This window comes from Vicia villosa, linkage group LG2 (genome assembly GCF_029867415.1).
Source record: "Vicia villosa cultivar HV-30 ecotype Madison, WI linkage group LG2, Vvil1.0, whole genome shotgun sequence".
Lineage (NCBI taxonomy): Eukaryota > Viridiplantae > Streptophyta > Magnoliopsida > Fabales > Fabaceae > Vicia > Vicia villosa.
This window is the reverse complement of record NC_081181.1, coordinates 162569020-162581286: the sequence shown is the minus strand read 5'-3', so window position 1 is coordinate 162581286 and position 12267 is coordinate 162569020. Positions and strand designations below refer to the sequence as shown.

General features: G+C 36.7%; 1 long non-coding RNA gene across 1 annotated transcript; it reads left to right on the top strand.

Annotated features, from left to right (window-relative positions):
* The first annotated feature begins 225 nt into the window (after positions 1-225).
* On the top strand, positions 226-12155 carry LOC131652793 (uncharacterized). The gene is made up of 2 exons (XR_009298805.1): positions 226-2711; positions 4888-12155. It is a non-coding gene; the product is annotated as an uncharacterized LOC131652793 (long non-coding RNA).
* Positions 12156-12267: the final 112 nt, after the last annotated feature.

Here is a 12267-nt window from a genome sequence, read left to right as displayed (position 1 = left end):
TCACTCGCATATATACACAATGGAAATCCACCTCACATTTATGGTAAAAAGGGTAAACTAATTGTGATTCAAGTCATGAGCAAGTTATGCAAAAAGAATGAATAGTATGAAAATTGTACAAATGAAAAGTCTCCTAAACATGCTATGCTATAGAAAGCGATAAATGAGTACCTTGCGACTGTCATACCCAAAAATTTGCCCTCATATATTTATGAAGGCCACTTTATTACGAATAAAAGTGATGGTGCGTTTGGTAAGAGTGTAAGGTCTGCAAGTGCAAGGTTCCGAGTTCGAATCCCACTTACTAACATTTTTCCATTTTTATTTGATTTCTAACTTTAGTATTAATTTTATTTTCATTTATATTCAAAAATCAAAAAATAAGTTTTTTAATAATTTAATTTTAATTTTCGTATTTATTAATTAAGCTTTTTTAAAAAATATTTATTTTCACTTTTTTTCTATTTTTATGTTTTTATAGTCACAAAAATTCAAAAAATAATAAAAGTAGTAATTTTTGCTTAATTTTAGATCCAAGACAATTAACATTAAAGTTTTTGATTTGATTTTTTCTATCATTAGAAAAAATCAAAACAAATATTTAAGTTGTTAATTTGGTCATTTAATTGTGATTTTATTTTTATTAATTCCCTATTTAGTTTACCCTATTTTTTTTTACTATATAAATAGTACCAAACCTATTCCATGGGGGGACGACTCTCGACCGACAATTTCAACCCTTCTTTTTCGAACCCTACTTTTTCTACCCAGTAAATAAACCCTTGCGCGTATATTTTACCAACACCAATTTTCTTCAAACTAACCCTTATACTATATAGACTTTTTCACCTCTTTCACTTTCAAGGAATTTTTCTTACATACCATTCACGAATTCACCCTTATCAGTCCACTCACAATTTTCACTACCACTAAAACAACCAAGAACACATCATGTAATATGAACCTTTACAACAGAATCCAGATCATTCTTTTCAAAAAAAAACTTTACCAAGAACATCACAACAACACCATAATCTCACCAACATCACAAGATTCAAAGCCTGACAGTTAACACTCTATTATCATTGATTTAGCTATTAATCCATCTTCATGTTGGTGTTATTCTGCCTTGATATTTCGTTGCAGGTTCATGAACCACCGAATCGATTGTAATCTACAAAAGCATAACGTAACAACGTGTCCGTCCTCAAAACGATTCCGATCCGTGAACACTCGAAGCATCGCACAAGCAACAACAACGCGACGCCATCCCAAATTCAAATCGGTAATCGTTTCCCTCAATTTCATTTTCGGTTGACTGTGAATCATTCTCTTGTTTTTGATTTCATGTTGATTTTTGAATTTGATTGTGAAACTGTGTTGGATTGTTGCAAGAGACTTGAACTTTTATTGTTGTTGTTTTCATCGAGCGAGAGAGATAGATTTAGCAGAGAGACAAGATGAAGAACCTGTACAGACAAGTAACAAAAAAGCTTCGACGAAGACCGAAACACAGGGATCACCGTTCGAATTCCCCGTCGACTACCCTCCGGATTTGAAGCACCGACAGATCCACCGGACGTCCACCGTGACAACTCCATGCACCACCATAATCTGCAGATCCAGTAACTAATGTCGGCGAAGCTTAATCCATGGTATTTTCTCAGCTTCAACGATTCTTGTTGTTCATTAATAATGTCTTTTGGTGAGTTTACTCTACTTTTGTGTTGCTGGAACTTACTAAAAGAATGAGAGGTGGCGTCATTTTTTTTCAATGTATTTTGTCTTTGGTTGCAGTAACAATGATATGTGGTAATACTAACAATTCTCATACTAACTTTTTTTTTACTTAAAAAATATATACGTGGCAATAAAAAGAAAAGTACAAACTTATTTTAGTTACTTTTTATAATAGTTTCAAAAATTCTTAGGATTATTAGATTTTAGTTTTATATTAGTTTCAAAAATATCAAAACATTTTATTTAGTTATATTTATTAGATTATATTTCTCATATAAAAAATACCAAAAATATTTTGTTTCATGTATTAATTTAGTTTTTTTTTTTTTTGTTTTGTTTGTTTAATTTTCGATTAACAATATGTTCATATGTTTCCACTACTCATATATTCTTTTATACACTGTTACTACCACTTTCTTGTTTTTGCGAGGTACTACCATCGTGAGCATTGGACTGCTTTGCAGACATTCATAGCTTATGCATGCGCGGATTAATCCAACGTTTCAGAGGCTGCAGTCCCATGGTGGACCTTCAAGAGTCGACCGCACCTAATTCACCTAATTCTAGCGTTCAGGGTTACCCCCAGAGTTCCTCCGACTACAAACCATATCAGATCAAATTAAAAGCTAAGTCCTATTTCATATTTATTTTAAATATTCATTCTATTTTATTTTGTTTCTTCCCTCCAAATTAGAGTTAGCCTTAATTGTCGTTGAATTAGCCATACACTCACTGTATTTTATTCTTCTGTCAATTCTCAGATGGTCAGAGTCAATGCTTCAGGCTACCTCCGACTATAAACCTTCGTCAATCGAAGCTAAGTTTCTTTTACCCTTTTTCTTTTATTGTTATTTTATTAATTAGGGTTAACTATGATTGCCTCTGAACCGATAATGCACTCACCCATTTTTCTGTTTATTCTTTCTTTCCCAATCTTCAGGGTTTGTCAATTGCCAAAGCTACGAGTATCGGTAACCCTAAACTCTAATATTTTCTGTTTTAATTTTTAATTATATCCCGCTGGTTTCAATTCCCCTCTCCTCCGCTGGTTACAATTTCCCTTCCCCATTATTATTGTTATATTATTGTGTGGTTAGTAATCTTAGGGAGTGCAAGCCTTAAATCAATGTAGATAATTAATTATAAGATAATTTTCTGAATATAATCACGTGATTGGTGCACACACGCACGCTTTTGGGTAACCTCTCTGTTGCCTTGTTGCCTGTTGCCTTGTGTTTTTTGCAGAATAAGCTATGTCCCTCGAATTTGAGGATACCTCAGCCATGCTGCCTCGATAATAAAAGGTCATGCGACCCTAAATGATGCTGCCTTCGATACACAATTATGACCCCGACCCTCGGATGTTGCCTACGGAAAATGGCTGAGGTATCTTCTGGTTGCCTAACGGAAAAATGGCTTATTCTGATCCTTGCCTCAGACTACCTGCCCTTCTATGGCATGGGACAGTTTTATGGCAAAGGATGCTTCGACGACCCTTCAACCTCCAAACGAAAGGCTTCCTGCCCTCTTATGGCAAGGATAGACCCTTTCATTCTGAAAGGCTAAAAAGAGACCTATCATCTGAGTTTAAGGTAATTGCCCCTAATTGCCTTGCAATGCTCATCTTTAATATTCTTTCTCACAATTCTTCGAAAACTGGCTACGCTCATTTACGAGCTAAAGTCCACTTTTTTCTTTCATCTACCTTTTTTTAAAAAAACAAACGAGCAAGCAAAGCAATTAAGAGCCCATGGAAAACCATGGATGCAAAGGGTGCCTTACACCTTCCCTTTGCATAAATTACCCCCCGAACTTAGATTTCTTTAAAAAGGTTTTTTTCTGTTTCTTTTTGCCTTTCCGAATTTGTTTGGATAAAATAAAAGTCGGTGGCGACTCTTGCTTACCGCGACATTTCGATCGATAAAAAGTCAGTTCACCGTATTACAGAACTGGCGACTCTGCTGGGGATTTAAATTCGATAAAAGAGGGGTTACCTTAAAAGTTTAGGAATCATTTAAATGTTTTCTATTGTTTGCTTTGCTTGTTTTATTTTTTCAGGGTTGTCTTGGGAAAACTGAAGGACGAATCCTATTCCCGGATTCAAGAACACTTAAGATTAGGAGCGGCATAGTCATGGAGACCCCCCTTGTGCATGCTTGGGGTTGGTCAAAATGAAGTTCGCGCTTGAGTTAGGCCTCCACTGGTTATTGTGTACCTCTTTTGCATGAGAGAGGTTTATGCATGTATCTTTGGGTGCGTCGGAGCTCAAGGACCTTTAGTAACCCTTAACCCATCCTAACTTTTAGGAACGTAGTGGGGGGGCTATTCTTGGTGCATGCCAAGTTATGGTCGCTACCCGATACTACAGCTCAGATAGGTTTCTTTCTAAAGTATCATTGCGTGGTATGCATGTACCATGTTCGAGGGTGCTTTAGAGGGGGCTGACAATTCTGAGTCACTTGGTAGAACCCGTTGCTGAAATCCCCTCATCCATAGAAATACCCTTGGGAAGGACACCTGATCAGACTCCATGCAAGCCTTAAGCCAAAAACTGTGTGACTTGTGTGACTTGCGTGATTGGTGTGACTTGTTTGTGTTTACTACTAACTTTCATTTCCTTGCAGGTTTTGTTGAAAGGACTTGTTTGTCCTTACCACCTCGCACTAAGTCTAATGAACTGCATTCGCATAACATCATGACATCATGACATCATAAGCATAACATAATTAACTAACCCTTTCAAGGATCTTAGGAATTTAGGGCGCGCAATTTCAGGTGCTCTTATCAAGGACTGAATCCCTATCTAGGGGCAAGAGGATTTATTTTCTTCTAGCCACATGCCTTCCAATTCAAAGACGCAGTACTTAGCAAGGGGAAAGAGGATTTATTTTCCTCTAGCCACATACCTTCAAATTTAGAAGTATCCCGAATCAGAGGCGATGACCCACTCGATATGGTGAGCTTGATTCTCAAAGAAAGACGTTCAGAGACAAAGTTCAGATTTCTTCAAATAAGGACGCGACCAAACCATTTTAATGTTGCTAACTAAATTCCTACAGATCCTTGAAAACATTGCATTTGCATCCATAACATCGCATAACAGTTTATTACAATAGGTCTCTCATCCTCCCTCGTTGTTTATTTCAGCATCATGGATCCTGAACGATCTGTCAAAAATCTCCAAGCTCAGAATGTTGAATTCCAAGCTTTGATCCTTAACTTGGCCAAGGGGCAAGAAGAATTAAAGGCACTTCTGATCGAGAAGGGGAAGAATCAACATAAGCATCAAGGTGGTCAAGATAATCAGAGATCCAAGCCTAAGAGGTCCTTTACTCCATTACATATACCGCTGTCTCAAGTTCTCCAACAACTGCTCAATCAGAATTTGATAACTCTACTACCTCCATATTCATTTCCTACCAACCCCACTCCTGGGTATAAGTACCATGCGAGATGTGCTTATCATTCGAATAGTCCTAGTCATGATACAAAGGATTGTTGGCAATTAAAGCACAAGATTCAAGACTTAATTGATGAAAAGATCATTGACTTCAACTCACCTGAAGAACCTCACATGACTAAGGCTGTGTACAATCGGAAAGGTCGCAATGAACACAATCAATCTGTGGGGGCATTTCTGATCTCTACACCAATTCCACAACAAAGGCGCAAGTCAGAGGTACCTAAACGACAGTTCACAAAGATCAACATGACTTTGGCTGAAGCATTACAACAGATGTTGAAGAAAGGGCTAATTACTTTGAGGGATCCTCCTGTGAAGCCCAACATTTTCGCTCCTAGCTATAAGCCTAATGCGAGGTGCGCGTATCACTCCAATAGCCCTGGACATGATACGAATGATTGTTGGCCATTAAAGAACAAGATTCAAGACATGATCGATGCTGGTGAAATTGAATTCCCTCATCCCAAGACTCCTGTAATAATCACTGCTCCCATGCACAATCACGACAAGACTGATTAATGTTAGAGTGGATGAACTTTAGATCATTAGATTTACTTTCATTTGCAATTTCTATTCTGTTTGTTTAAACATTCAAAATTATGATAGACATTATCTGTCTTAATAATCATCATCAGTGCATTGCATATGTTTGTCTTGAATAAATTATTTCGTTATCACTCATTTTAAATTATGTTTTTACTTTGCATGTGTTTTGTGATATTCAACTCCCGCTAAAGTTGTAAGTCTTTTAAGGGAGGATGACGAAAACGATACCGCAACCTCATACAGTATGCTTTTGAGCGGACTATGCTGACGATGTACAGGTATTGTTTCGATTCCTAAACAGCGGAGATATAAGGATGTTAATCCCTCGTCAACCCCCTTTGAGCCTAAGAAGTAGAAGTTTCTTTTTTTTGTATTGAAACCCTTGATCATAACCTGGGGCAGGGTAGTTCTCAGTTTAATTTGGCTGTGCATTCTATTTTAAGAGAATCACTCAGTACACCTTTCAACAAGGATTTCAATCACAAGCATTCATCCGCACACATCAAAGGAGTGTTGGAGATGTCAACGAAAAGACAATGATGGTTCATCAATCATCAAACAAGGCAGTCAATATCTTTCAAAAAGAAAAATGATGGAAAAAACATATATACAAAGAAAAGCCTGCTAAATCAAAAATCAAAAGATGACTTAGGCAAAAATCAAGGCATCCCGCTGACTGCAATCTCAAAATAGACAGTTCAGGCAAAAGTTAGGGATATCAAAAAGATGAAAAAGAGAAGTCAATAAATTCCTGAACAACACAATGTTGTGACTACCAAAAGGAAGAAGTGACTGCCATCTCAAAGGCTCTCTTAGCTTACAAACCATCATCGTTATCAAAAGCGCAAATCCAAAAGTCTCTTGGAACCTGAATGCATAAGTTGAGTTGACTGAGCTTAGGACTGAAGATCATCACGAAGAGGGGTGGGTACAATCAAATTTTGAGCCATTATCCTTTGTTTCTTAAACCGTGAACCAAGCCACGTTACAACCCTTAAAAGTCCTAATTGAAGCATGGTTAGTTCGAAAGCATACTGTCACAAAAAAAGGTATCCTGACTCCTTAAGGTTTACCACAAATGCTGAGTTGACACTTCGTTTTTTTACAAACATCACGTTTTTATAAAACATCATGCTTTTACATATCCAATTTTAATGTTTTTCAACAAACTCAAGACAAACGTATGCAGTGCATCTCATGAATACATTATTAAACATATTCTGCTACATAATTTCAAATGTTAGCAACAGAAAGAATTTGCACAGGGTACAACTAATGATTGAAAGTTATCCCGACAGACAAAATTACTCCAAGGAAGCCCTGTCTCTTACGTATACAAGGGGCATGACATGTTTTCGTCCAATCAATCTGGGGCAATCAAGTCAAGATTCTGAGAATCTCTCATGGATGCTCGAACAATCAGGGGCATGCATCCAAGTATATCTAAAACTACTCCCCAATCAACGTGAGATATTGTCATGAGCCTATGATTACTGGGGGCATATCGCCCATAGTAAACATCTCATAAAGTCCTCGCGAGGCGAATCTTTCCAAAGTTCCTGCTAACTGGGGCAAATCTATGCAAGTCCAAATTCAACATCTTGATCAATACTCAGTGGCGTGTCCTGAACCAAGTAGTAAGTTACTATGATACTGGGGGCAACTTTCAAGACACCCATGTCTCCCCACAGAGCCAGGTTCACAAAACCACCTCCCCGCAGAGTAATCATTAAGAAGACATCTTTAAACATATTCGTCTCAACAAAGACATGACTCCCCAACAGAGTTTACATCTTCCGCATTACCGGTCATCCAATATGTTGCTCTTCTCCAACATGGTTTATCTCTAAAAACAGGGTACATCAAACTACTAATCATCCCCAAGTAGAAACCATAAATCACCAGCTGAGCATCTTCAAGACAAGATCCGACAATAAAATCACAAGGATATAGAGATTTATTTTCTCAATCAGGACAACATAAATCATATTCGCATATCATATGTCATAAACATATTCATACAATTGCATACACGTTCATACATAATACATAAAACAGCGCGACAATTGCATACATAACATACGAGGTCCTCATTTATTTTGAGAATCCCGTCACACAAACACATTGCATGCATCATGACATGGCATAAAGAAAACTAACCTCTACTTTTCAGGATACCACTATCTCCATTTACAAGAGTTAAGTCGACACCTTTGACAGTTCCTTAACGACCTTTCAGAATTAAGTCGATACCTTTGACGGTTCCTTAATAATCCATTTCAAAGTTAAGTCGACACCTTTGACGGTTCCTTAACGACCTTTCAGAATTAAGTCGATACCTTTGACGGTTCCTTAATGATCAACATTTCAGATATAAGTCGATACCTTTGACGGTTCCTTATACAATCTATCTACATATCTGAGTCGATACCTTTGACGGTGCCTCAATGATATGCTTCAGAGTTAAGTCGATACCTTTGACGGTTCCTTAACAACCCACATCAAGAGTTAAGTCGACACCTTTGACGGTTCCTTAACGACATACTTCAGATATAAGTCGACACCTTTGACGATTCCTTATACAATCTATCCGCATATCTGAGTCGATACCTTTGACGGTGCCTCAACAATATGCTTCGAATTTAAGTCGATACCTTTGACGGTGCCTCAACAATATGCTTCGAATTTAAGTCGATACCTTTGACGGTTCCTCAACATTCAAAAGAGGGAAGACAGCAAAAGCAGAAATTGTGTAACAATCTATACTCCAACAACTATCAGATGGCATCTACAAGCCCATCTCCGACAAAAGTCCCTACTTCAAATAGGGCAAATTTCTTGGTATTCTAGTGTTCAATCATCTTCCACTTTCAGATACCGACTGGCATACAAACCACTCTACATCTTCAGGTTTAAGATAATTGAACAGGGGCAGCTGTCATACCCAAAAATTTGCCCTCATATATTTATGAAGGCCACTTTATTACGAATAAAAGTGATGGTGCGTTTGGTAAGAGTGTAAGGTCTGCAAGTGCAAGGTTCCGAGTTCGAATCCCACTTACTAACATTTTTCCATTTTTATTTGATTTCTAACTTTAGTATTAATTTTATTTTCATTTATATTCAAAAATCAAAAAATAAGTTTTTTAATAATTTAATTTTAATTTTCGTATTTATTAATTAAGCTTTTTTAAAAAATATTTATTTTCACTTTTTTTCTATTTTTATGTTTTTATAGTCACAAAAATTCAAAAAATAATAAAAGTAGTAATTTTTGCTTAATTTTAGATCCAAGACAATTAACATTAAAGTTTTTGATTTGATTTTTTCTATCATTAGAAAAAATCAAAACAAATATTTAAGTTGTTAATTTGGTCATTTAATTGTGATTTTATTTTTATTAATTCCCTATTTAGTTTACCCTATTTTTTTTTACTATATAAATAGTACCAAACCTATTCCATGGGGGGACGACTCTCGACCGACAATTTCAACCCTTCTTTTTCGAACCCTACTTTTTCTACCCAGTAAATAAACCCTTGCGCGTATATTTTACCAACACCAATTTTCTTCAAACTAACCCTTATACTATATAGACTTTTTCACCTCTTTCACTTTCAAGGAATTTTTCTTACATACCATTCACGAATTCACCCTTATCAGTCCACTCACAATTTTCACTACCACTAAAACAACCAAGAACACATCATGTAATATGAACCTTTACAACAGAATCCAGATCATTCTTTTCAAAAAAAAACTTTACCAAGAACATCACAACAACACCATAATCTCACCAACATCACAAGATTCAAAGCCTGACAGTTAACACTCTATTATCATTGATTTAGCTATTAATCCATCTTCATGTTGGTGTTATTCTGCCTTGATATTTCGTTGCAGGTTCATGAACCACCGAATCGATTGTAATCTACAAAAGCATAACGTAACAACGTGTCCGTCCTCAAAACGATTCCGATCCGTGAACACTCGAAGCATCGCACAAGCAACAACAACGCGACGCCATCCCAAATTCAAATCGGTAATCGTTTCCCTCAATTTCATTTTCGGTTGACTGTGAATCATTCTCTTGTTTTTGATTTCATGTTGATTTTTGAATTTGATTGTGAAACTGTGTTGGATTGTTGCAAGAGACTTGAACTTTTATTGTTGTTGTTTTCATCGAGCGAGAGAGATAGATTTAGCAGAGAGACAAGATGAAGAACCTGTACAGACAAGTAACAAAAAAGCTTCGACGAAGACCGAAACACAGGGATCACCGTTCGAATTCCCCGTCGACTACCCTCCGGATTTGAAGCACCGACAGATCCACCGGACGTCCACCGTGACAACTCCATGCACCACCATAATCTGCAGATCCAGTAACTAATGTCGGCGAAGCTTAATCCATGGTATTTTCTCAGCTTCAACGATTCTTGTTGTTCATTAATAATGTCTTTTGGTGAGTTTACTCTACTTTTGTGTTGCTGGAACTTACTAAAAGAATGAGAGGTGGCGTCATTTTTTTTCAATGTATTTTGTCTTTGGTTGCAGTAACAATGATATGTGGTAATACTAACAATTCTCATACTAACTTTTTTTTTACTTAAAAAATATATACGTGGCAATAAAAAGAAAAGTACAAACTTATTTTAGTTACTTTTTATAATAGTTTCAAAAATTCTTAGGATTATTAGATTTTAGTTTTATATTAGTTTCAAAAATATCAAAACATTTTATTTAGTTATATTTATTAGATTATATTTCTCATATAAAAAATACCAAAAATATTTTGTTTCATGTATTAATTTAGTTTTTTTTTTTTTTGTTTTGTTTGTTTAATTTTCGATTAACAATATGTTCATATGTTTCCACTACTCATATATTCTTTTATACACTGTTACTACCACTTTCTTGTTTTTGCGAGGTACTACCATCGTGAGCATTGGACTGCTTTGCAGACATTCATAGCTTATGCATGCGCGGATTAATCCAACGTTTCAGAGGCTGCAGTCCCATGGTGGACCTTCAAGAGTCGACCGCACCTAATTCACCTAATTCTAGCGTTCAGGGTTACCCCCAGAGTTCCTCCGACTACAAACCATATCAGATCAAATTAAAAGCTAAGTCCTATTTCATATTTATTTTAAATATTCATTCTATTTTATTTTGTTTCTTCCCTCCAAATTAGAGTTAGCCTTAATTGTCGTTGAATTAGCCATACACTCACTGTATTTTATTCTTCTGTCAATTCTCAGATGGTCAGAGTCAATGCTTCAGGCTACCTCCGACTATAAACCTTCGTCAATCGAAGCTAAGTTTCTTTTACCCTTTTTCTTTTATTGTTATTTTATTAATTAGGGTTAACTATGATTGCCTCTGAACCGATAATGCACTCACCCATTTTTCTGTTTATTCTTTCTTTCCCAATCTTCAGGGTTTGTCAATTGCCAAAGCTACGAGTATCGGTAACCCTAAACTCTAATATTTTCTGTTTTAATTTTTAATTATATCCCGCTGGTTTCAATTCCCCTCTCCTCCGCTGGTTACAATTTCCCTTCCCCATTATTATTGTTATATTATTGTGTGGTTAGTAATCTTAGGGAGTGCAAGCCTTAAATCAATGTAGATAATTAATTATAAGATAATTTTCTGAATATAATCACGTGATTGGTGCACACACGCACGCTTTTGGGTAACCTCTCTGTTGCCTGTTGCCTTGTGTTTTTTGCAGAATAAGCTATGTCCCTCGAATTTGAGGATACCTCAGCCATGCTGCCTCGATAATAAAAGGTCATGCGACCCTAAATGATGCTGCCTTCGATACACAATTATGACCCCGACCCTCGGATGTTGCCTACGGAAAATGGCTGAGGTATCTTCTGGTTGCCTAACGGAAAAATGGCTTATTCTGATCCTTGCCTCAGACTACCTGCCCTTCTATGGCATGGGACAGTTTTATGGCAAAGGATGCTTCGACGACCCTTCAACCTCCAAACGAAAGGCTTCCTGCCCTCTTATGGCAAGGATAGACCCTTTCATTCTGAAAGGCTAAAAAGAGACCTATCATCTGAGTTTAAGGTAATTGCCCCTAATTGCCTTGCAATGCTCATCTTTAATATTCTTTCTCACAATTCTTCGAAAACTGGCTACGCTCATTTACGAGCTAAAGTCCACTTTTTTCTTTCATCTACCTTTTTTTAAAAAAACAAACGAGCAAGCAAAGCAATTAAGAGCCCATGGAAAACCATGGATGCAAAGGGTGCCTTACACCTTCCCTTTGCATAAATTACCCCCCGAACTTAGATTTCTTTAAAAAGGTTTTTTTCTGTTTCTTTTTGCCTTTCCGAATTTGTTTGGATAAAATAAAAGTCGGTGGCGACTCTTGCTTACCGCGACATTTCGATCGATAAAAAGTTAGTTCACCGTATTACAGCGACGTACAAAGTCGATCAATCATTACCGCACAACCGGCTTGTTGAATCAATCAAAGTTGGAGAATTACCAAATGCGACCAC